Below are 27,309 nucleotides of genomic sequence, written 5' to 3'. Positions count from 1 at the left end.
GTCAAGTAACAACAGAGGGAGTGTTCTGTTGCTATTCTGGGGAATGGGAAGAGAAATGCAGATGCTGTAGGCATGAAGGAGCAGATGATACACGATGACTGGGGAAATGACTGACTACAGAGTCAGCAAGGTCCTCCCTGGCCATTCTACTCAGAATGACATCAGGACACTCAGACACACAACTCCACTCTTTTCCATTTTATCTTTTTTCCATAGCACTCAACCACCATTTAACATAAACTAATCTAAAACATACTTTACATCATATCTTACTCATTTAGTTTATGGTCCATCTTCCTCAACTATAAAGTAAGATTCCTGAGAGCAAGGGCTTGAATCTGTTTTACTCACACTACCACTGCAGGGATTTACTAAGTATTGGTTAAATTAATGAATATGTGAAAAAATACCAAAATGACTGAAATATGATGGTGTCATTATCAGAAAATTAATGGTTTTAGTGGGATCAGGGTTTTCTTTTCTGAGTCATGAGGTTATAGATGATTATGGCAGGGTCAAGAGACCTCGGTTCTGTCTCCTGCTTTGGCACTAAGGTGGTCGGTCAATTTAGGCAAGTCATTTGTCTTCTATAAACTGTGTTTCCCTCATCTGTAAAACTGAGGCTTAAACTTATATGTCTACTGCAGGATTAAACTAAGTCCCAATTTATTTAGCCTGGGATATAGGACCTTCCTGTGAAACAGCCAAATTCTAATTATGTCACTGCCCTTTTATACATATGGTCAAAATCATTTACCCAGAAAGAACTTATGCTGCTATAGACATGTTTCCATTTAAAGGATGTTTACAAACAGCATTTTTCCTAGTTCTTGGATCAAGCTCAGTGTGGGCAAGGTCACAGCCTCTTCCACAAGGTGAAAGCAGAGCAGGGCCCAGATGTTCTTGATCCATCTCTCTGTCCTAGCTTCCCAGTGTTCCAAAAAACTTGTTTCTCCAAAGACCACCCTTAACTGATTTAACACCCTGTTATCTGTTAGTGGTTTTCATGAGTTTGGTCCAAGGAGCCCAGTTAGAAATTCATTTCCTCCCAACCTCCAAGATCTCTTTTAGTGTTAACATGCTATATTTCTATAAGTTTTAATAAGACCTCATCCAATTGTAGAGCTGGATAACCTTTCTTCCTCCTAAATACATACTTACCATCAGAATATGTATGATCCCACCAGAGAGCTGTTTCTTTAAGCATTGAAAAGAAGCGTAGTGATTTTCAATGAGAGGAATTTCAAGTGATTTGAAAGAGTTATAAATATAACTGCAAAGTCCTTTGGAAACAGGAAGCTATAGAGATATATTCAATGTCATGATTTTAACAGAGCCTAATTTGTTGTTATTTAACATTCCTATCTCACTTGGTTAGCATCATGGCTCATGAGCTGTAGGGTAACAGAAGAAATGTGCCATCTGCTTCATCGCTGGGAGCACTGGTCTCCTGAGGTCACTAACTGTGATTAAAAATGTGGCCTTAAAGTAAACAGTGACTCTGTGCCCTAAGAGGCCAGAAGCTCAGATATTCTCCTTGCAATTCTCTCACTGATTTACTGGGCAACTTCTTAGCGGGAGACTCTTAACCTTGAGTGATCTCTCTAACCCGATCTTTAACAGACTTGATAAGGGCAATCTTTTTTTCCACTCTCAAGCTTTCAGATTAGGTTACATTTTTTCATATACCATTCTCCAGGGATAATATTACTTATCACCCACTAAGGTGTTGGCTGAGTTAATTAAAATATGATTCCAAGATAGACCACAAATTGAAATGCTAAACAAGGATCATTCCCTCATGTCTCTGAGTTCATGAGCCATGGTATAAAAACAGTCTCAATTTACTCTATCACTACAGAGTATCTTCTTCAAAGAAGAGTAGGGTAATGCCAGCCCATTCATGCCTGTATGTTACCACAGTTAAGTATAATAATTCAAAGGATTCTGGAGAATCCCATGGAGAGAGGAGCCTGGCTGTCTCTAGTCCATGGGGTCGCACAGAGTCAGACATGACTAAGAGATTTAGCATGTACACGCAATCATTAATAACCTCAGCTTTACAAAAAGAGCAGAGGAAGCAGTCACTTACACACTTACTTTATAATTAGAAGGTCTCTGCCCCACATTTTCTGACTCATCAGCTCCCCCCATCAATGATGTTTTGTATTTTGCCATTAGAGGTTTACTCCTTTCTGTTATATATTACTCTTCCCAGATAGTCTCTTAAAAGCTGATATCCTTGGAAGATGTAGATATTAGGATGCAATCAATCACTAACACTGTCTGAATCCCCCTAGGCAGGAGGAACTCCAGAGCATTAGGTGTTTGGGAGCTGGCAGAGTTAGAAAAGCGAGGAAGCAGATGTCTAAGACAAACTTCACCTATCTCAGTTTTGCCCAGGGCAGGCTTCCAGTAATAGGCTTTCGCTTTGCGGTGTAGCAACGGGAAAATACAATGGTAATTTGCTGATTTCAAAAATTCAACCTCACAAAAAAAGAAAAATGAAAATAAAAGACAAAACAAACAGCAAACAAACAGAAAATGATAACTATATCCCTAGGGTACTTTTGCTGATCCTTGCTAACTTTGAAGTATCTGCAAATCATGCCTATTCTATAGTTTCTGAAGTAGGTAGAGTAACCCAGTGACCACATAAGGCACAAAAGCCAGCACCTCAGAGGAAGAGAGTACCCTAGCCTCGGAACCCTGGCATTGGGACTATGCTACGTCTACATGCAAAGCCGTCAATGTCTACGATCACACACCCAGGCATGATTTGATTGTGGCAGAGCAGGGTTTGTGAAGACAAAGGAGGTTTTCATGTAATATTTATGTCAAAAAGCAGCATTTGCCCATATAAGGAACACCTTTACATGATTCATTTTCTTGTCAAAACAAATAGCAGTCTTTAAGTTTTTGTATTATTACATTGTCTCATCCACAAAAAAAACCACTTAAACATGAAGAAATGTAATCTGTGTATGATAAATTCGTTCATAGGAGAAGACTGAATGAACGACAAGATGTTTAAGCCAAATCAAGTACATATTACCTCGGAAAATAAGCAATTATGCAAATTATAAAACCGAATAACAAATATTAATACAAAAACTATAAATGTTTGATGTAAACTTTGGCCTCTCCAAAGAGTCACTTATTTCATCTTATAGTTCAAGAATGAAAATGATTGTTGTAAATATCCTATGGTGAATACAATATTTTCTTCTCTATGTGTAAGAGGATGTTAAATATGAATTTTAATTTCTTGTAGTATGTACTACAGTTTAAAAAAAACAATAACCAGTGTTGACATCAGGAAAGAAGGAATTATTTTATCAAAATATGGAATAATGTGTTTAAATCGAGCTAACCCCCCATTATCTCATCTAAAAGAAGACTTACAGAATGCAAACCCACCACACAGAAGTGCTTTCCTAAAGAGCATAATCCAAGTCCACTTAGAAGTTTACCTGGCGCTACAGCTCAGCTACTTACACCTTCTCTGAGAGCAAGCACATCTATTCTTCTCTATCACTGACCCACCACCTTGGTCCTAGATCCCATCCAATCTACTTCCCTCGAATATGCCATCTATCAGTGTTCCCTGCTCTCCTCTAACTCTTTAATCTCTCTCCCTCCCTCTCCTGCACTTTTACCTAACACATAGTTCAGTTCAGTTCAGTTCAGTCGCTCAGTCATGTCCGACTCTTTGCGACCCCATGAATCGCAGCACACCAGGCCTCCCTGTCCATCACCAACTCCTGGAGTTCACTCAGACTCACATCCATCGAGTCCGTGATGCCATCTAGCCATCTCATCCTCGGTCGTCCCCTTCTCCTACCCCCAATCCTTCTGAGCATCAGAGTCTTTTCCAATGAGTCAACTCTTCGTGGCCAAAGCACTGGAGTTTCAGCTTCAGCATCATTCCTTCCAAAGAAATCCCAGGGCTGATCTCCTTTAGAATGGATTGGTTGGATCTCCTTGCAGTCCAAGGGACTCTCAAGAGTCTTCTCCAACACTACAGTTCAAAAGCATCAATTTTTCAGTGCTCAGCCTTCTTCACAGTCCAACTCTCACATCCCTACATGACTGCTGGAAAAACCATAGCCTTGGCTAGACAGACCTTAGTCGGCAAAGTAATGTCTCTGCTTTTGAATATGCTATCTAGGCTGGTCATAACTTTCCTTCCCAGGAGTAAGCATCTTTTAATTTCATGGCTGCAGTCACCATCTGCAGTGATTTTGAGCCCCCAAAAATAAAGTATGACACTGTTTCCCCATCTATTTCCCATGAAGTGATGGGACTGGATGCCATGATCTTCATTTTCTGAATGTTGAGCTTTAAGCCAACTTTTTCACTCTCCACTTTCACTTTCATCAAGAGGCTTTTAGTTCCTCTTCACTTTCTGCCATAAGGGTGGTGTCATCTGCATATCTTATCTGGCGTTATTGATATTTCTCCCGGCAATCTTGATTCCAGCTTGTGCTTCTTCCAGTCCAGCGTATCTCATGATGTACTCTGCACAGAAGTTAAATAAGCAGGGTGACAATATACAGCCTTGACATACTCCTTTTCCTATTTGGAACCAGTCTATTGTTCCTTGTCCAGTTCTAACAGTTGCTTCCTTACCTGCATACAGATTTCTCAAGAGGCAAGTCAGGCAGTCTGGTATTCCCATCTCTTTCAGAATTTTCCACAGTTTATTGTGACCCACACAAAGGCTTTGGCATAGTCAATAAAGCAGAAATAGATGTTTTTCTGGAACTCTCTTGTTTTTTCCATGATCCAGCGGATGTTGGCAATTTGATCTCTGGTTCCTCTGCCTTTTCTAAAACCAACTTGAACATCAGGAAGAGATTTCTTTAAGGTGGCACTGAAGTTTATTTATCATAATGGTAGGCAGGTAATGATAACTTTCAAGTAATGGAATCATATGGAATCACATAAACCTCCTGCAATTGAAAACCACTCCTCACATAATACCGTTTCCTACCTATCTATGTCCCTTCCTCCTTTTCTGCTCAACTATACACCCCCAACTCTAATTCTTTAGCTTTTAATCAAACTTCAGCTCTCAACAATTCCACTTCTGCCTAGCCCCAAGAAGCCTCTCAAAACTGCACTTTTCAAACTGACCGGTGACACTTCCTTTAGAGAAATTTTAGTCCTTATCCCACCACTAATATTTGACACGGTGGGCTCCCTCTTCCTATTTCAAACTCTCCCCTCATTTCACTTCTGAGTCACTATCCCACATCTAAAAATGTGTTCTGTTTTTCTTCTGTGTGATCCAATGCTTCTCTGTGATTTTCCCTGGGTCTTTCCTCGTCTGTAACCTGTATAAGCAGCAAACTTTGTTGGAAAAATAAAGAAATGGGCCAAGACATAGATAGTCAAACCTATAGCTTGAGGCAAAAACCTAGGAGACATCCGTACCTATCTCAGGCTGGTCCCTCCTGATACACGAAATATTATGCAATGATCTTTCTAAAATGTGAATTTGAGTTTATGACTTCCTACATTAAAATCCTTACATTGAAACCCAAAGCTTCAAGATCAAGGTCAGAATTCCTAGCATTGCACAGGAAGGTATTTGCCAGCAAGTACTGAGCTATTTCTCTAGCATCACTGGACTGCTTCTCAAGCATCTAATGCTCTGATCATGCAATCTTGGACAACTGCACTGCCCTGAATGTGCCACGGTCTTTAATGCCTCCATCCATCTTCCATTTCCACTGTATTCTGATTCTAGAATACCTTTCTTCATTGGTATTTGCTTTGAATCTGTGTGATTCCTGTTCCTACCATCTGTGATTACGTGTATGTGTATGTATCTTCCTCACTCAACTGAAAAACCACTAATTTGCCTTTTCTAGCATCTACTATGTAGCTGCCCATCAAATGGGGATAGAAGGAAGCCAGCTTATCTTTTACATTAAAAAAAATAAAAAAGAAACTTTTTCATTCAAAGAAAATGTGTCAAGCAAATGTACTATAGCATAGATTCCATTACTTGAAAGTTATCATTACCTGCCTCCCATTATGATAAATAAACTTCAGTGCCACCTTAAAGAAATCTCTTCTACTGATCCACTTTCCATTTCTTCATGATGTTCCACATTATTCTTGAGACACAGTGACAGAACGCAATCCCAGAACTGAGGAGTCTAAATGCATTCTGTTTGTCATGAGCATTGTATTTAGCAAGTTGAATTCTTTTTATGCAGATGTAGTCCATCAATTATCTCATATATTTATCAGAGTTCATTATAATGGAAAAAATTCTCTTTTGAAAAATATGAAGCACAAGAGGGGAAACCTTATGTTATTATGTGAGTAAATTAGCTGTCAAAAGCAACTTTAAAAGACTCACCAAGTAGCATCTACCCTTTGGAAAGTAGTTTCCAAGGTTTAATCGGAGTAACTCCTACACAATACCTATTTCAACAATTTACAAACTGTAAGTTTGCCTTGAAGAAACCTCTACCTAATGAAAACACAAGTATTTATCCCTTATTGACTTACTAAGAGCAGTTTTTCCTCAGTCCTCCAAAAAGGTACAACAATTGAATTTCAGGTTATGCATACAAAAAAGGCATCTCTAAAAAAGAGCACTTAGCTCTTACCTTACATGAAAAAGCTCAAAACTCTAATGTAAAAGTACAATTCCAGGACCACATAGATCCTGTTAAAACTGCTACATTCTCCACTGACACACCCAGATGATGGAATGGAAAAACATAAAACATTTGAATAACATAAAGTTCATCATAAACTAAACTGTTTTTGGAGTAAAATAACAAATACACATAAGCCCTACATAGACCCACTTTTTCCCCGCTCAGTCTACCTTTCATTACCTTAGCTAGTGGTTCTTAAGCTTCCACGTACATTGGAATCATGCGAAAAGCTTGTTAGTACAGGTTGTTGGGCCCTACACTCAAAGTTTCTGACAGAGTCAGTGCTGGGGCCTGAAAATCTGCATGTCTAAGTTCCCCCGGTGATATTAATGGTTCTGGGCTGGGGGTGACACTTTGAAAACCACTGGCCAGGTAACTGCATCCGCACAGATGCCTTCTAGGAGTCATCCAATCTCATTATCAGGCTCATTACCCATATGGATGTCTTAAGGGATCCTGAATGCACCATCCCTACACTGAATTGCTACCCAAAACCTATCTCAGGAAAAAAAAAAAAGTGGTACTACTATATATCAGGTTGTTCAACTGCAAAGCTTAGAAGTCATTATTAACTATTCTTTCTCTGGCCACATCTAACTAAAAGGCCAAAACTGTCTCATCTATTCCTACACATCTTTCCAATCGATACACTTTACTTCATCCCCACTACGACCATGATCAGGGTCAGCATCATCTCATGTTTGGAACAAGTAGCAGACTTCTAACCAGACACTCCACTTCTGCTTTTGCCCCATTTCTTTCCCACAGTATAGCTAGAGCAATCATTTGAAAACATAAGCATGGTGATGCTAAAACATTCCAATGACTTCTAGACCTTTTAAGACAAGGTCTGAAGCCCTTCCTATAGCTTCTTATGGCCTCTAAATAAGGTTTCTACTATCTCTCTCCAGGCTTATCCAGCGTAAACTGTCCCGCTTCACCATGCTGGCCTTCTGTCACATCTCTCTCTATCCTACCTCAGGGCTTCTGCTTATGATGGCACCTCTATACATCCTCTACCTAACTTTTTCTAGCAAATCCCTCATTCCTTGATTCATGAGAATAAATTAAATCACAACCACATTCTCCCAAGTCTCTGTGCACTGTCCCTTCAGCCTGATCAATCACATTTGAAATTGCTTGTTCCTTGTAAATTGACCTCACTGGTTATCTCCCCAAGGAAACATTATGTCTTGTTCACCATTTTAATCCCAAGCCCTGTTTACTGCTTATTAACAAGTAGTAACAGTCCCAAAGTAAGCACTGATTGGTTGATAAATATGCAATTGCAAAAATTTGTTATTTGAATAGAGATAAGGAGTAAGCAAAAGTTGGAAGAGGCTGGCCAAGCTTGCTGTAATGCCTGGCCATGGTTTGTTCTCACAGAACAGCTCCAACTTTTTCAACAGGTCTCACTTAGCCCTCCTTTTAGTCCACATACCCCAGAATCCAGATCAAACCTTGCCAATGGCAGAAAGAAAATAAAACCTCCCAGACAGCATCTTATTTGCTTAGTAATCCTCTTGCACTGCCTACATGTTCTAGCCCAGCTTTGCAAAAGACAAGCTTCCATACGGTTGCTGTGACTGATTCCCTCATTCTAAAACTCCCTGCCAATTCTGCAAGACTGTGCTTCAGCCTGATCCTCATTAAGTGCTTTTCTGCCTCAAAATCCAGCATACTTCTGAGCCTCAAATAAAAGAGAAAATCAGGCCATCCCTTTAAGAGCCTCCCCAACTATAGCCATATGTCTGAATCTTGAACAGTCACCTTTTCTTCACTAAGCATGTGCCTGCCCCAAATGGACACTTAAGCAGAATCAATACAGGTCTTCCACAAGAGCTACACTGCTAGCCCTTATCTTTTCAGAGTCATCTCTTATGTTGAAAGCTATCAACAGAATCTTTGTCATAAGACTCATGTCTTGATTTCACCAAAATTCATACTTTTGTCTTTCATATGGCCTATGGAGTGTTGTTAATCTCTGTTCTTCCATACATTCATTTAAACACATACTGGGAACTTACTGTGTAACAAATACAATGCTAGATGTTGAGGATTTAATAATAAATAAGAAATCACATTGCCCTGTCATTTAGAGGTCACATAAAGAGATCACTAAGATTATTACAAAGAAATATGTACTGAGATGCTGCAAGAGCCCAGAGGTAAGTTAACTGATCTCTTCCTGGAAGAGGAGATGATGGAGTCTTGATGGATAATCAGAAATTAACTATGTTTTGAAGAATATTACAAAAAGAAAGAGTGCCTTGAGCAAAGTTCATAATTATAAAATATCAAAGGCCTCATAGTGAAAAAAAAAATGGCTCAGCATGGCTGGAAAATGAAGTATGGAGTTGCAAGTAGTGGGAATTTGGATGGGAGAGATGGATGGGGGTCAGATCATGGGTGGCCATATTCTACTTGACATACTAAGGAGGTTAGACTTTGTTCTTGTGACAAATGACATCAGTGTAAAGTCTTGTGGAGGAGACTGGCACAGTCAGATATGCCCTTTGATAGATATTTTTAGAAGAAAGTGTGGAGAAGCGGTTCGAGGGTACAAGACCAGGGATAGGCACAAAGGGGTCACTGCAGCCATCTCAGACAGACAAGGAGGAGCTATGCCAGCAAAGCAGCAGGAGGAATGGAGAAAAAAGGCATGGGAAGAGTTGGAACTCATAGCCTAATGGGGAAGATCTGGAAAACTAAATGGACTCCAGAGTAATAAGCGCTAAATACAGGACATGCTAGAGGACAGAAAAATAGGTACTTACTGTGGGAGCAGGGTCCTCATGAACAGAGTCTGAGCTTCTGCCTTGAAGATACAGGAAGTGCGGGTATCTTGCTGTGGGACTTCACAGACAGAGGACACTCATTCTGCCTGATTAGGGGGTGCTTCCTGAGGGAGTGGGGTCCAAAGGGTTCCTAAGTTTTGCTCATTTGGAGGGTGAAGTTAGGAGCAGTCAAAGCTGAGGGAAAATCACACCAAACCCTTGGAGGTGCACTAAGTAGTCTGAGAACTGACAGTTAGGCTTGGTGGGAGCATGAGCGGAGTACAGAGAAGGGCAGAGCTCAAAGTAGGCGTGAACCCAATGCCAGAAGGATGAATATACCTGCATCATCAGTTTTATTAACATAACCAACTCCTTTTTGCTCATATAGTATAGATATTTCTGGAAATTGATGAAAGTTACTATCTTGTCTAGAGTCTCCTCAACCAATACTTAATTTTGAAAGTCTTTTCATGGAAAGAAAATGTGCTTCTCTGGCTTTTCCTTTATGTGCATGCTCACTCACTCAGTTGTGCGTAACTCATTGTGACCCTATGAACTGTGGCCCAAGAGGCTCCTCTGCATGACATTCTCCAGGCAAGAATAGCAGACTATATACTCTACCAATGCCACCCAAAATTATTACTTGTTGCCTGGTTTTTAACTATACCAACTTTCCCCAAAGGAAAAAAATAATTACAATCAAAATACAACATGGTAGGTAGCTCTAAGATGGAAAATTAGTGTGAATAGCCTAGCAATTCCTACAGGAAAAATTGACAAGTCTCTAATCAGGTAGGATAGTCTTTTAAAAAGCAAAGAAGTCATCATTATATAACATGAAACCTTAAAACTTCCATTAAAAGGAAGGTTAGACTGATTCTTAAATAAGATGCACTCATACTAAGAATTTTTTTTACAGTAACTGAAAAGAATCTTAATTATTTCACTTTCTTTATTTGAGCCTCTCTTAAAACCTTATTGCCAGTTATTTGGGCTGATGAATGTAGTCAATAAACAAGAGCCTTGATTTTAACACTCCCCCCTCAAGCCTGTGCCTCTTGTGGTTTTCGGATAGGCTATTGTTAGATTCATTTATAGTAAAATAATTACCAGCTCCATAAGCCAGACACATTGCAGGTTATCTATTGTCCCTTAGAGGACTGTTGGACTGTTCTTAACAAGCATTCTAAATTACAGTAGCAGCTTTATTGCAATTAACAAACAGACACGAATCACCAATCCAGTTGTATCTCAAAAGAGAAGGATTTTCTGAAGTAGACTGCTATGCTTGTTTTCTGAACAACTGTTCTGCAACCCTGAAATCAAGGACCAGTCTTTAAGCAAATAGGCACATGTCCCAGGAGCAGGGAATACAGAGAGACTGGCTGTTTTTGCTATTCCCAACAGAAAGAGTAACACTACAGTGGTTTAGAGAATTAACAGAGCACAGACAGGAACAGATACCAATATTTCCATCAGTATGTAAAGCACTCACACATCAGTATTTACAGCTCCATCCCCTGGACAACTCTCAGCCTCAGACCCCATAGCAGTAGTACCAAAGCACAATGCTGTTCCATTTACACATTCTAATCTTGACATGTGTCAAAATCAAACTTGGCAAGCTTCCCGTGTACTTGAATGCCTTCATGTTCAGAAAAAATGCAACTCCTCTGCACATATTTATAAGAATCCCATAGAGGCTCTGAGAGGATCTGCTAAGAGGGACATGGGGACCACAAGTCAGTGCCTGCAAGTCAGTAAACCCACAATGCCCACTAACGGAGGGGCACCCTCTAACGAGATCTGGACGCGGCCCAAATGCCTCTTCCTCTGTGATAATGGTAAAGCACTCTGACACAAGCAGGTCTACCAACAAACTCTAATATCTCTGAGGGGAACCACCTTGTTAAAAATGATGGTCAGGTTATGGAATGAATTCTTAACGTCTTTGGACCAGAATTCTTGTCCTTCCTCCCTTTGCGTGTTTAACTTGAACTACTTTCCATAACTAATCCCACACTCCACAAACACATGGGGGAGACTGGCAAGGGAGACAAGAAAGTATATTGAAATTTTAATAATGAAGAGTCTACTACTAACAAATTATATAGACCTTAACAAGACTGGTGGGTGGGTGTGTCCAAGTATATGTGTGTGTGCATGAGTGACTTACAAAGCAACACAATTCAGTCTTAACACATACATTTTGCACTACCTCTCTGTCCTTTCTATCCTAGCATCTGTGGAAAAAATTGTGTTCTTTGCATGGAACATGGACAAACATATAAACCCACTCCTGCAGATAGAGGTCACTGGCCTGGAGGCTACAGCCACTCTCTGTCTCCCTCACCATAAACACTGTATTTGTGTTGATAAAATGACATTGCTATATCGTAAATTTAAAAATTCCATCACAACTGATGATTTCAAAAATCAAAAATCACCGGAAATCCTACTAACTCAGAGATAAGCACTGTGAATGCTTCAGTAAACATTATCCCACTTATCTCTATAGGCATATACAGAAGCATATGACTTATGCACATCGGGTGTGAAGCTCTGTAATAATGCATGACTTATATGTATTTGTATTAAATCTCAAACTGAATGCTTTTTCATCTTTAAGCTATGAATTTGAACATGAGGAATGAAAACCTAATAAAATATGGTCTCTTATTCATAACACTTTTACCATTTTCTAGCTTATATGCATTGACTTTACTCTACCTGTCTCACATGTGCCAACAATTTAGCTTTTGTGTGTGTGACCAAAACTATTTCCTTGGAACTTATGCATAACTTGCCCCCAGAAATTAGACTTCAAACTCCACCTCCAGTCCAACATATAAGATGTTTCATACTTCTTAACAGAAGTAGAAATATTCATTTCTAACAGTTTCTGGGGTCACTGAAACAAGTTTCCATGAGAATAAAATATTTGTCCTGATCATTAAGAAACAGAACATGAAGGAGGGGATTTGAACACCCTGAATAATCAATAAGGGCAAGGCACATAAGTAATCTATAAGGAGCAAGTCTGCTGTGCTGTTTTTATACCAATAGTCAAATATATTTTTGTAATTGATTTTACTTGAAGAGGAGAGCAAATCACATAGAGTCGGAACTATTTTATATTTAAGCAACACAGAAAGACTTAAACCAGACTTTGGCATGTGTCTAGGAGTTACTAAACATCAGAAGGGGCACAAAGCTGGTCCTCCAAGTGGTCCTAGGCAGCTGCAGTGAGCTGAATGGTGATCACCCTCCCACAATGGGTTGTCCATGTCCCAACTTCAAGAAACCATAAGTGTGACCCTGTTTGCAGAAAGGGTCTTTGCAATTAAGCTAACCTGAGATAAGAGCATCTTGAATTAAAACTGGCCCTAAATTCAAAGACAAATCCTTAGAAGAAAAGGGGATACAAACTGGAACACAAAGGGGAAGACCATGTAAAGATGGAGGCAGAGATCAGAGCTCCTTCTAGAAGTCAAAGAACTCTATCGATTGCCAACAACCACCAGAAAACTAGGAGGAAGGCAAGGAACATATTCTCCCTCTGGCAAGAACTAACCCTGATGACACCTTGATTTTTTTTTTTCTTTTTATGGGCACTACATGGAGGCTGCTAAATTGCCAATAAAAGCTTCATTTTTGCTAAGTCATTTAATGTTATTTTGACCATTTTAACACTTCCAAATGCACCACCAAAAGTTTCAGCATTCAAAACTGTGTCCAAAGTAGAAAATGTTTGAGAATCACTGACCTGCAATATTTCAAAATCACTGTGGTAGGTACTGGGCAAATAAACATGAATAAATCACTGCATGAGGCTTGTAAAACTTATCATCTGTTAAACACACACATACACACAAATTATAGGAAAAGGCAAATGGATCAACTTCTTGCCTAGCAGCACAAAACGTTCTGCTGATCTGGTGTCCAGCAAAAGTGGTAAAAAGTATTAAAAAAATAAAAATAAAAACTTTCAGGAAATGGTCCTCAAGGTAAACAGTAAATAAAAACAGTATCTATTCAAGAAAGTCTATGGAAATTCTGTAAGAAAACAGGAGTCTGTGAAATTTGAACCAAGCCTTTAGCCTCTCTCCTTAGTACTAGTTCAGAGATAAAGAGGGACATTTTAAAATGATAAAATAATTAATCCATCAGGGGGATATAGCGATTTTAAACACATACACATCTGACAATAGCCTGCTAAAATATATGAAGCAAAAACTAATAGAAATCAACAGAAAAATAGACAATTCAACAATAATAGTTGGAGACTTCAATACTCTACGTAATGGATAGGACAAATAGCAGATCAACCATTGAAGGCTAGAACAATGCTTAAAACCAACTAACCAACTAACAGATATCTACAGAACACTCCACACAACTAAATATGCATTTTTTTTCAGGTGCACATGGAACATTCTCCAGGACAGACCATATGGTAGGCCATAAAATAAACCTCAATAAATTTAAAAGAATAGAAACAATACAACATATGTTCTACAAACACCATGGAATGAACTTTAAAAATCAATAAATGGGAAATTGTGGGAAACTCTGAAATATATAGAAATTTAAAAACACACTTCTTCTTTGAACTGAATGTGTATGTTCCTCCAAATTCATATGTTGAAATCATAACCTTCTATGTGATGGTATTAGAATGTGCAGTCTTCAAGAGATAATTAGAATAACTTGTGAGAACCTACTGTGTAGTATAAAAAACTCTACTCAGTGCTCTGTGGTGACCTAAATGGGAAGGAAATTTAGAATACAGGGGATATGCCTAAACATATAGCTGATTCACTTTGCTTTACAGAAGAAACTAGGACAACACTGTAAGGCAATTATCCTCTAGTAAAAATTAAAAACAAAACAGGTTGGATCATTCATAAATGGGATTAGTGCCCTTACAAGAAGGGACATAGCTTACTCCCAGACTACAAGGAGAAGATGGTCATTTTCAAGGCAGGATAAGAATCCTCACCAGGACCTCACCACGCTGGCATTCTGATCTCAGATTTCCAAATTCAAAACCACGGCAGATTTCTGTTATTGATAACCACTCTGTTTATGGTATTTTGCCATAGCAAACCAAACTGACTAAGATACTCCTAAATCACCAAAGGGTCAAAGAAGAAATGAAAAAGGCAATCAGAAAAAATAATGTGCTAAACAACAGAATGCGAGTTAGCAAGGAGCTAAAAGAGCACACAGAGAGTAGACACTATGGCAAAATGCAAGACATCACAGAGCACAGGAAGCAGCTTTTAAGGTGGGTCTCGAAAGATGAGAATGCAGAACAAAGTAAACAGAGGCAGCTTACCAAAAGCAGGGAGGCATTGAAGTGCATGCTACATTCTGGAATGAATAAGCAGATCAATGTGAATGGAGGGTAGGGCACCTCATAGGACAAATGCAGTGGAGAAAGATGAGGCTTACAAGGGAGCTTAGGGCCAGGTGGTTGATGACCAAGTACACTAGTCTATGGAATATCAACTTCGTTTTGGCTTTGGTTTTTTTAAAGATTTTCTATTTCTTTCTTCTTTTTTTTCTCTCTCTTTTTTTTTTTTTTTTTGATGTGGGCCAATTTTAAACTCTTTATTGACTTTGTTATAATATTGCCTCTGTTTTTCTACGTTTTGGTTTTTTGACTGAGGCATGTGGGATCCTAACTCCCCAGTGTGGGACTGCATCAACATGTCCTGCATTGGAAGGCAGAATCTTAACCCTTGGACAGCCAGGGAAGTCTCTGAATTTTATTCTGGGTAATAGGACATCATTAACCTTTTTGTAAGAAGAAAAGTCACATGATCAGATTTACATTTTCTATCACATTCTATAGGACTTCCCTGATGGCATCTGCCTACAATGTGGGAGGCCTGGGTTCAACCCCTGGGTCAGGAATATCCTCTGGAGAAAGAAATGGCAACCCACTCCAGTATTCTTGCCTGGAAAATTCCACGGGCAGAGGAGCCTGGTGGGCTACAGTCCATGCGTCGGACAAGAGTTGGACATGACTGAGTGGCTAAACTTTCAAACTTTCATCACGTTCTGTATCACAGTGTTCATGTGTATATCACCATTTTCTCTTCAATATAAAACACAAGATTTTGTCACCAGGTAAAATACACTGTATAGGGCTTCCCTGCTGGCTCAGTGGTAAAGAATCCACCTGCCAGGCAGGGTGATGTGGGCTTGATGCCTGGGTCAGAAAGATTCCCTGGAGTAGGAAATGGCAACCCAACCCAATATTCCTGCCTGGGAAATCACATGGACAGAGGAGCCTGGGGGTTACAGTCCATGGGGTTGCAAAAGAGTTGGACACAACTTGGGCACTAAACAACAATAACAAAACACTCTGTATTTCCTCTGGCTCCACCACAATTACTGCACAGTGCTGGGGACACTGCAGCAACTTAATAAAATACTTTTTTTTTTAACTGCACAAAGAGTGCAAAATTCCTAGAGCTATTTTTACCCATAAACTGAAGATTGTTTCTTTTATTTTTTAAATTTAGTTAGCCTTGTTGGCTATTCAGTATAATTGAACAAATTAGACCTGAATTGTGTTTCTTTACCCTTTAAAGCTACTAGGAAAGACTTAATACCCACTTGACTTTCTTATGTGTAGCAATTTTAAAGCAACAGAGCTTAACAGGGAATAAGATCAATTAAGATACCAGATCTTTGTTACTGTTGTTTATATCCACAAGAAGGTAAAAGCCATCTGCATCTAAAGACCATAATAAAATCTGCAACAAAGCAATGTGCCAAATATATTAAATTTATTTTAACTGTTCTAGGAAAAAAAAATGTAATGATATAAAAGCACAGCAATTTAGGAGCCTATGAGCAAATTTAATCTCAAAGCATAAAGCCTTACCATCATTCACTAGTGAAAGAGTATCTCCCACCTTGCCTAAGAAACTAAAAAGATACACATGGGATTGGGGACCACGAGAAATACATAAGAAGATAGTGGGGCAGAAGCCATCCAGCTGAGGTTATAAAGCTCAAAATTTAATATGACTCCATCATCTTGGTTTCACAGTTCTCAAGCAAAGCTTAATAGCCTGAAAACAGAAGTGGATAAAGCAGGCAGCAGGAGGCGTCTTTATTTATTTTTATATTCAAGGATGCAAAAGCGAAAAAGAACTTTCCAAAGATTCTCATGAAAGCTCCATTACAATTGCTCACTGCAGTGGTCAGCCTAAGGAACTCAAGACGTGATGAAGAGAAGAGGAGTAAGAAAGTGGCAAAGAAGGCTGCAGCTTGCAGAAAAGAAACTGTAAGGGAAATTCAAGATCCTTGAAAGTGGAAAGGTTTCGGGGGGTACAAGTGGGAAAGTAGAAGTGATGAAGATGACTTAAGGCGAGCCAGAGGGAAGTGGAAATAAAGGTCAGTGAAGCTGAAAATGCCACAGACAAGAAAAGTGGCAGGCCTTGAGAGAAGGTAAAAAGAGAAAGGAGCTGCAATTGAGGAAAGAGGGGAAAAGCCCAGAAACAGAACAAACATCAGGAATGAGACTGGGGAAAATAAGAATGGAGAAAGATACACACACAAAGAAGTGTTATCATAAAAGAAATCATTAATTCATCTTGCATAACAATGTTCTGGAAATCACAATGGGCAGGGGGAAAATGTGACATACTTCTCTTCTATTTTCTTGAGAGTAAGTGGGAGTAGGAGAGTCATCCACTGAAGGGTTTGGAGAGAAAAGTCAAGGGCAAATGTCAGAAGGTGTAAGGACGCTCAGAAGAGCTTTGTATGCAGAGACAATAGGCATACTAATAGAACTGGCCATATTCCAGCAAAGACTACTAAAGAGGCATTTTGAAAAAAGAATAATACTGTGCATTTATTCTAAAACTAGAATTCAAGTTAAGTTAGCTTCAGGAAGATGATGCAATCTAAATCAAGGCTCTTCAGATTTTAACGTTCAGAGAAATCACCAGGGGATCTTGTTAAAATGTAAATTCCTATTCATTTGGTCAGGGATTGGACCAGAATGTCCAGATGGAGATAGAGCACAAGCTCCCAGATGACAATGACGTGATGGAATGCAGACCACTAAGAGTAAAAAGAACCTAGATTTCAGTACCTCCAAAATCTGTGTGACGTGTAGGCACGTGCACTAGAGGAACTTTTCTCAAACTCTCCTGTGCACGGAAACCACTTTGGAATTTTGTTAAAATGCAGACTATGGTTAAGTAGGTCTAAAGAGGGACCAAATACTCCACATTTCTGAATATCTTAGGTATACAGATGCTGCTGGTTCACTGAATATACTTTGAGCAGCAAGGAATTAGAAAGAACACAAACCACAGTTCAGCTTAACATAATTCCTACTGGCCGGGTTTATTTCCTATCAACCAAAATCAACTGGATAAAGCAATATAGACTCAGAGTTTTTCTTGACATTTTCCAAAAACTCAAAATGTTTGCAAGAAAATACTGTAATCACAATAATAAAATAATTTGCTTAGTTATACAGTGTATAGGGAAGACATAAAATAATCCCATCATAGGGCTCTGAGTCATTGCCTACCTTGTAAAAATATCAGGAGAGTACTTGGTATCTAACTATCAGGGAGAATTAAAGCCAAAGAACTATTTGTGGAAACCAGATGTAGGCATTAAAGAATTTGCAAACAGTCTTGCTTTCTAGCTTGCTGTAAATTCCCACAGCTTTACTAAGAATTTCTTCTGATCTGCAAAATAATTGAAGGCAAAAGACAGAACCAGATATTAAATGAATTTGCACCCAGCTTATGGTGAACAAATACATAAGAAAAATATAAAAATAATTATAAAACATTTTTCCTGTTAGTATCTGATTCTCACCCAAATACCTACATATACATGAACCATGGAAGACAAAAACTAACATCCTGATTGCACACAGTCAGAAACAACTGAGTGACTTTCACTTTCAGTTTCCATAAGGAAACACGACATCTGGCCAACCTACTTGAATTTCCCAAGGGGGTGTCCATAGACAGAAACACCAAGATCAAGTTTTACACTAAAAAGATTTTTAAAATCAGGTTAACATCAGATTAGAAGTATTGAGGGGTGTACAAATAGGTGAGGGCTTTGCCTAACATTATTGAGGGTGAGCAGAATATAGTTGCTGTCTTCCAAAATCAATATGATTAAACAGCATTGGAGTTGTTTTTTTTTTTTTGACCCAAGAAATTTCAAAAAATAATAACAATAATTCATTTAACAGTATTTACCTAATGCTCTATTAATCACCAATAATTTAGAGAGAAGAAAAAAAAAAAACGTTGTAATGAACGGAAACTTTTCCGATAAAGTAATTTAAACTAGTGCTCCTCAGAGATGTTTTCTAATACAATGCTTGTTTAACATGTTTTTAAAGAAGTGCAGAGGGAAATTTCTAGCTCAGCCAAGACAATAAGCTCTATGAAGCAATGAAAGTTCAAGAGATTTTTCATATACTATGAGATTATGGCTAGACAGGCAAATGCAGAGAAATTCAGTCTACCAAGCATTAAGGAAAGTCAAGCAAAATGCAGCCCTGGCCTTCTGTGAGCTCAAGTCTAACGAAGAAGTAGAAATATAAATTATTATCTGCAATCTGAGAACTGGAGGAGTTGTATGTCTAGAGTGATAAGCTGCAGGGATGAAGTGACTATGTTGAGGGGTCAGGAGAGGCTTCACAGGTGAACAAGCATCATGACTGATGGAAAGGAATTGGTATAGACAGCATGAGGCAACAAGTGCCTTCCAGGGAGAGGCAGAAGCTAATATTATGACATGAAACAGTGTTACCTATGAGGGGCAAGTAAAGGGACACATGCTGGAAAGGTCATCAGGACAGAGACCACCAATGGCCTTTAATACATGTAGTGACATGACCTATAGAACAATCCCCAAATCACAGGATCTTCTAAATAAGATGGATTGTGAGGAAAATAAAAACACAAACAAAATTACAAAAGAAGCAGAAATCAAGTACAAAACCATGGTTTAATTCTTGAGAAAGATCTAATTAACTTAAGAAGGTACAGAGAAAGCTTTTCAAATGATCAGAAAATGAAAGGAAAAGGTTAATGTATCAAGACAAACTGTAAAGATTAAGGTTCAAAAGTTTGGAACTAGAGTAGACTGAAGTCTACAAAAATCATAGTATCAGTAAGAATCAGTAAATTCTCCACGTTTCAGACCAATAGCTTAAAGGAGAATACTTGAAGCTTGAGGGAAATAGAACATCATTTTGGATCATAGAAGAATTACATAAATTTCCCATACAAATCCAATTTTCAGTGCTAAGAATGGACTTGCCCAAGGTAGTCTCCCCCAGTAAAATACCACTCATCCTTCCAGACCACTTAGTGTCATCTCTAGACTCACACCATCAGAATTCATTTTTTCCTCCCCAAGATGCCTATAGCATGTGACAACTCTTAACACAATCTTCTCTCTCTCAAATGTAAATAAATTTCCTAAGAGTAGGGACCATATTTTACTCATATTGGTATACTCAATAGCATTTAGGTTCAATAAATTCATATTTATTTAATGCAAAAATATGCATGGAGAGTCCTTAATGCAAAGAACTGTTCTTTTTTTTTTCATTTATTTATTTTTAGTTTTTATTTTTTAAATTTTAAAATCTTTTAATACTACATAATCAAGAAATGTTTACCCAGAAAGATGTCACATTTGGTAAGCAGATTAGGTAAGGAAGTGCGTGTGTCTGCTAAGTGGTTTCAGTCTTGTCAGACTCTTTTTGACCCTATGGACTATAGCCCTCCAGGCTCCTCTCTCCACGGGATTCTCCAGGCAAGAATACTAGAGTGGGTTGTCATTTCCTTCTCGAGGGGATCTTCCCAACCCAGGGATTGAACCTGGGTCTCCTGCATTGCAGGCAGACGCTTTAACCTCTAAAGTTTAGTTAGAGGTGGGCAACAATATCATTAGCCAGAGGAGTCTCAGCAATAGTTGCCCAAGGGAAGTTCAGTCTCTCCGAACACTGAAAATTTCGAGAACTTTCTTCATGAGAGTTCATAAAGCAAATGTTGTGCATTGAATGGACCTTCTCCTTACCCACTGCACTGTGATGAATCCAATAAGGACTTTCCTGAGGATGCTTATTAATAATGACTCTCAATCTGGCCCATGACAAAGCATCACAGCATAACTCAGTATAAGCAATTCTCTAGGGAGGCAAAAGGTAGCTCTACAGTGGCCTGGCTTGAATTAAGGAAAATATATAATTTCTAACAGAATGGATAAATTACATATTCCTCAGTAATATTCCACAAATACTATTTATCAGGACTGAGTTCTGTTAAGAACAAAGCATCACAGAGCTTGAAACTGTGGTCTCCAAAAAGAAACGGGAATCAATTAAGGGCATATTGAACTTGCTCATCAGCTAACAGGCAGGATTGCATCATCTCATGAGAACCTAACAGCTGCATATGGATATTACCCCAATGGTAAACAGAAGAAGACTATTTCTCTCAGAAAACAGTCACCAGTCACACTCATCAATAGGGGTGTGAGGTTCCAGAGACTTAGAACCTGGCCCCAGTGCTTTAGGACAACCAATTTCCAAAGGAGGCATTTCCAGTCACTTTCAAAGACTTGTTAAGATACCATCTATAAAAATAATTCATGTTGAGTAATGTTTCAAGTTATCTTTCAAGATAAGCTGGCTGCAATATCTACTCTCGAGAGATGAGTGACATAACGTGCTCTACAGGATGGTCAGCTACAGACTAATAAAACGTTAAAGGGCATCTGCATCGATACTCGAGAAAGCTCTATGACACCATTCTTAAACTTGACAGTAATTAGATGTTAGAAACAATTTGGTTTAAAGACTACCACCTCTTGAAACTCCCTCCCACCCCTCCAACCCTCTAAGTCATCACAGAGTACCAAGCTGAGTTCCCTGCACTATACATACAGCTGATTCACTGCGTTATTCAGCACAAACTAACAACACTGTAAAGCAATTATACGCCAATAAAATGTGTTTTTACGTTAAAACATCCACTACCATCAAGCACCTGCATCCTCGTTTGTGGTAATTTACAGTGCCAGCATAAGAAAGAACCTGATTTCTCTAGTTTCCAGGTGGGAAGTAAACTGAGAAGGGGGATATAGCCTACGTATGTAGAACTGTACTAAGATATAAAATGCAATTCCTAACATATTCCAGTTTTAACTGTTCAAAAGTATCTACTAAGCTGTCAGGAGAACATCTACAAACCCTGGTTTTGACTGTGGTACTAAGCACGATAACTATTCTGTACAGGAACCATAACTGGATGGAAGAGAGAGAAGGACACTCAAATCACAGACATAAATGTAACGTAAGAGCCTTCTGTTCCCCAAAATCAAGCCTCCCCCACCAAAACAATTTTAATAAACAAAAGCTGCTTTGTTAAGAAGATATTTCCCTCAAGGCATTGAATAGGAAAACTGCAAAGGCTGCTTGCTTCAAAGTTGAAATGAATTTAAAAGCTGCCATATATTCACATTTGAGTCCAGAGTTAGGAGGAAAAAGGATCATTCTTTTAAAAAGCATATAAACTGTGTGCCCAATCACACCAGAAATGTAGAGCTGACCAGGGTGAGGTAAAGGAGCCTGCCCTTTGAAAGGGTACTCAAGCAGTTTCACAGACCAGGCAAATTCACTAGGTCACCTCCTACAAGAGATAGTTAGGAAAAAGCATGAAGGCTTGGCGTCTAACAAGTCTGCAACATTTGACTGTCATCTGCGAAGCTGAGAAACATAAATGATTCAAATTTCAACAAAACAGAATCTAGCTTTCCATTAGCAAAAATCAAATTCACTCCGTAGATAAACATACTGAAAACTACCCACATTACATTTCCAAGAGTCACTTGAAGTTTTACCTGTCATTTATTTTGGATTTTTTTTTTCTTATTGTTTTCCTCATTACTGTTGTTTCAGAAACAGTGAGATATCTACATTAAACAAAGAATGATAGGAATTTCAAAGAAAGGTGACATCACTTCCCATGTAAGCAAGAGTAAAGATGTGTCATTGTGGGGGACACTAAATTTTGTCAAAAGAAAGAAAGTATTCTGAAACAGGTGATTTCTGTTTGCCTGGACTTAGGCAATTTGTTTAAAGGTAGGGAAAAGCCTGGAAAGACAAGTTTCTGACAAATTCTAAATAGCCTTGAATGTTGAGGGATGATTTGGGCAGTGATGATGGGTTTGAACTGAACCTGGACATGAAATTACAACATGTTATTCTTTCAGAGATTTTGAAATATCCCTTTGAAGGGATGTACAAACCAGAAGACCAATTCTGGAAATTTTACGAAAAAACGCAAACTATTTCAGAGCTTGAGAATGAAATAGAAAATATACCCACCTCTCTTATCCTTGAGTGCTAAGACTCTGCATTTAAGTGTTCTGTACACATAGAAGAATCCTGATGTTGACACAGCTCCAGGTTTTACATCACTTTAAAGGCCATTTGGATGGGAATTATGTTAAAGAACATAAGATATTAGCACAGTTAGTTGTAGTAGTGCTATTTGCTCAGTCGTGTCTGACTCTTCATAACCCCATGGACTGTAGCCTGCCAGGCTCCTCTGCCAGGAGATTAAAACAGTTAAATATCTCCTAACATCCAACACCTCAAAAGTAAAGTTTTGAGTTGAATCACATCCTAATTAAATATATCCACTGAAAATTATTAATTCAGACTAGTGATTATTGCAAAGTTCTAACCTATACCTTATCTCTTAACACCTTCCCTTCCCAAACTTACCACTACACAAAAAAGCCAAGGATATACTTCAATTACTTCCCATGCTTATAGCAATAATTCTACATCATTCTTATTTTTGTCTTAAAAGGCTTTGCTTGTAAGATAAAGGTTATGCTATTGAACATCAGTGATCATGTGGGCTTTCTGAGTGTGGCTGTTGAATCCTTTCATACTCCATTGCCAGACGACCTTTGCAAAAATCACAATTGCAAAACACAACATAAAATGAGATATAAAGGGAGGGGACATATTTCTCTAAATATACTGAAAGAGAAAAAAGAAAAAGACTGCTTTATGACTGCTAAATTCTGGCCATATTCATGGCCATTGGGATGTTTCAAATGTTTTCAGAGGTCATTTTTAAACAAAGTTCCCCTGGAGAAGGAAATGGCAACCTACTCCAGTATTCTTGCCTGGAGAATCCCAAGGACGGAGGAGCCTAGTGGGCTTCAGTTCGCGGGTCGCAAAGAGTCGGACACGACTGAGCAACTTCACAGTGTTTATTAAAACATGATGGACTTCTTTTTTAAAAAACAAGTAAATGACTTAAATCTTTCAGGCTCTATTTATATCAGAGGTCAGCAGTTCAACAGAAGTGATGTGCCTAGCTACTGGTTCCTGTCGTGGCAACCAAGGGCAAGAAGGAGGCAGACTCAGAATACGCAACGGAAACATCCGTGGTGCCTAGGTATGTGAGGTCTTCCTGACAAATCTGTTTCAAATTGAATTTTGGGTCCTATATAATGACACGTGTCACCATTTATCACACTATAGATGTGACTTTTTATCCACCTCTCCAAGGCAGATAGTCTTGACTGTTTTGTATCCCCAGTGCCTAGAACAGTACCTAGTACCTAGCAGGATTTCAGTCACTATTCATGGGAGAAAGGAGGAAAGAAAGGAAATCCAAACAAAGATCCTATATTAATATTAGTATTTACCTGCATTTCACAACTTTATAATGAAAGTTATGATGTCACTTTAATTAGAAACCAACCCTCCACTAAAACCTAGACAAGACTAGACAGTAGAGGAAAGAATGTTCCTCCGGTTATAAAGAGGCAATGAGGAGGCACAGGTGGTAGATGAAATTGGAGCCTATTATATGACTGAGCGACTTCACTTTCACTTTTTACTTTCATGCACTGGAGAAGGAAATGACAACCCACTCCAGTGTTCTTGCCTGGAGAATCCCAGGGACAGGGGCGCCTGGTGGGCTGTCATCTATAGGGTCGCATGGAGTCAGACACGACTGAAGCGGCTTAGCAGCAGTAGCATACAGAGTGAAGTAAGTCAGAAAGAAAAATACCAATCCAGTATATTAATGCATCTACATGGAATTTAGAAAGATAGTAATGATGACCCTATACGTGAGACAGCAAAAGAGACACAGATGCAAAAACAGACTTTTGGACTCTGCGGGAGAAGGTAAGGGTGGGATGATTTGAGAGAACAGCATTGAAACATGTATATTACCATATGTGAAACAGATTGCCAGTCCAGGTTCGATGCATGAGACAGGGTGCTCAGGGTTGGCGCACTGGGATGACCCTGAGGGATGGGATGGGGAGAGAGGTTCAGGATGGGGAACACATGTATACCCATGGCTGATTCATGTGAATGTATGGCAAAAACCACCACATTATCGTAAAGTAACTAGCCTTCAATTAAAAAAAAAAAAAAAGAATCCATGCTTCCAGTGCAAAGGGCGTAGGTTCAATCCCTGGTCAGGGAACTAAGATCTCACATATCTCGTGGCCAGGAAAAAAACAAAAATTATATGATAGAATAAGAAGTACTCTGCCTTAACACTGAAAAGTATTTATTATTTACCTTTGTGAAACAACCATCCAAATCATTGTGAGCTACTTTCACAGCACCAATGGCCAAAGTCAGGAGGACTCATTCCTCCTCAGAATGAAACTCAATGTGGAGGATGCAAGGCTAATCAAACTAACAAGTCAAAGGGCTTAACTCTCCACATATACCTCACCATGTCCTGCTTTTCGGGCAGGACAACAGTAATGAGACGTAGAATGCAGACAACCATGCATAGGTAAGAAACACAGGGAAATTCAGAAAACAGTCATCTGACACGGCAAAATTAACCTAGGAGCCAAACATCTGAATTAGACTACTTACCTCAGTCATTATTGAGTATTAGCTCAAGGCTGCTCAGATACAAATTTAACATCTCATTTTATAAAAGAAGTCGATAACATTGATTCAGTCATTATCAAAATATTGATGCTTTGACTTTACCAAAATAATTTTTGATTCTAATATTTCAAAAGGGCATCAATGCTTCAACATCAAGAGGCTACATGTTATTTTAAATGCAAAACAAGATGAAAGCGTTTCAATTTTTTTAAAGATATAGTGAATAGTAAGCAGGCTGCTGCTGCTGGTAAGTCGCTTCAGTCCTGTCCGACTCTGTGTGACCCCATAGACAGCAGCCCACCAGGCTCCCCCGTCCCTGGGATTCTCCAGGCAAGAACACTGGAGTGGGTTGCCATTTCCTTCTCCAATGCATGAAAGTGAAAAGTGAAAGGAAAGTCGCAGGATAGGGTAAGAAATATCAAAATGATGTATTTTCACTAATGCTATCCCTTCCATTTGGCCTCTTGGTGGGGAACTCAACTCAGCTGGAAAGCCAAAGATTTCTCTCTCTTATAGGTGTCATATACCAACTTAACTACTGTTTGTCTAGGCATTTCTGGGTATGCTTTAAAACTGCTGATTGACAACAATGCAGTTTTATCTCTAATTTTGGAAGGTCTCTCAATAATGTGGAAAACACTTTTAATCAATTATATTCTGTGTAATACAATTTTAGAAGAGGAAAACCATGTTTATGGTATAAGTAATGAGAATAACTAACACACAGTAAGTTCTTCCCTTCACCAGACATGATATGAAGTGCTTTATAGAAATGATCTTTCTAATCCTCACAACATCCTTACCAGAGATGGATGCAGAAATGGAACTTTAAAGGAGGTGAGTCAGGATGACACAGCTAAGGCTAATACTGGAGAATATCTGAATCTAGATACAAATCTCAGCCCAATACAGTTCCGGTCATGAAATCAAATTAGTAGGTCATGACAAGCATGTTGTTTAACAGCATGTGATAGAACATGCTATCAATAATTACATCTGGAACACAGGCATAAACCTGAACTGTCCTGAGCAACCCAGAATGCATCATATATGGCCTTAGAAAAAAAACTAAAATTTGTCTATCAAACATGGTGTGGAAAAAATACGTTCAGTGATAGTCATTTTTTTAAACAAGGCAGAACAGTTTGAACTCACATATAAAGCAAATAATATCTATGCTGTGATTTTCCCCCCCTTTTTCCCAGTATTTACATAATTTAAACACAAAACTACCAGAGAAGTAGGAAGGAAAAAAATATACACTTCATTCATAGAAAAGAAACTATCAAGACCCTGTCAAAGGTGCTCAAAGATTTCTCAGTATCTTCCAGTTTTGACACCAAAACTGGCAAGGACAGATTCCAACTAAATTGCTGATACTGCGAAATAACGCTCACCAGATGCGAGCAACATTTAATGCAAGTGACAGTTTCTATAAATATAATCAAAACTAATATTAGTACTGAAAGAACTTAGCTGAGAAAACTAAAAAAAGAAATCTTTCACTTTCACATGTAATTTTCTCAGTCAGTATTTCAGGTTAAATGCTGGTCCAGGTATTTCTTACTCCAGCTAAGTGTTGTGTAGCAGTAAATGAACTTTTCCATCAGTGAGAAAACAACTAATATTTTAACCTATAAAATAATTATGTAAATTTAACTGGTTTATACTGGCATCCTTTAGACTCGAAACATCTGTTCAATGTAAGTTTTTCTTATAATACATAAAGTTTCCAGGTGCATATTACAGCATTTCCCAGCATATTTTCAACATGATGGCTTTATCCTTTACATAAGAGACTTTTAAGATGTGACCTATGTTGAGGTACTGAAGTTATTGCTCACATCACCATCTGCTCATAAATATTTTCACCTGAAACTCT

The 27,309-nt window shown here is 38.7% G+C and overlaps 1 protein-coding gene across 10 annotated transcripts in view; it reads right to left on the bottom strand.

Annotated features, from left to right (window-relative positions):
- The window catches only part of IMMP2L (inner mitochondrial membrane peptidase subunit 2), a 958,934-nt gene that overhangs the window by 660,957 nt on the left and 270,668 nt on the right, over positions 1-27,309 (bottom strand). The window contains exon 5 of one of the 10 annotated variants that reach the window (XM_060414760.1): positions 15,974-27,309. This exon is cut by the window's right edge and continues 126,412 nt beyond it. The exons of the other annotated variants lie outside the window; for them this stretch is intronic. The gene's annotated coding sequence lies outside the window, so the exon portion shown is untranslated. Of the gene's footprint in view, positions 1-15,973 lie in introns of those variants that run through there. 10 annotated transcript variants of the gene reach the window in all.

Source organism: Ovis aries, chromosome 4, assembly GCF_016772045.2.
Source record: "Ovis aries strain OAR_USU_Benz2616 breed Rambouillet chromosome 4, ARS-UI_Ramb_v3.0, whole genome shotgun sequence".
Taxonomy (NCBI): Eukaryota; Metazoa; Chordata; class Mammalia; order Artiodactyla; family Bovidae; genus Ovis; species Ovis aries.
This window is presented reverse-complemented; position numbering and strand designations above follow the sequence as displayed.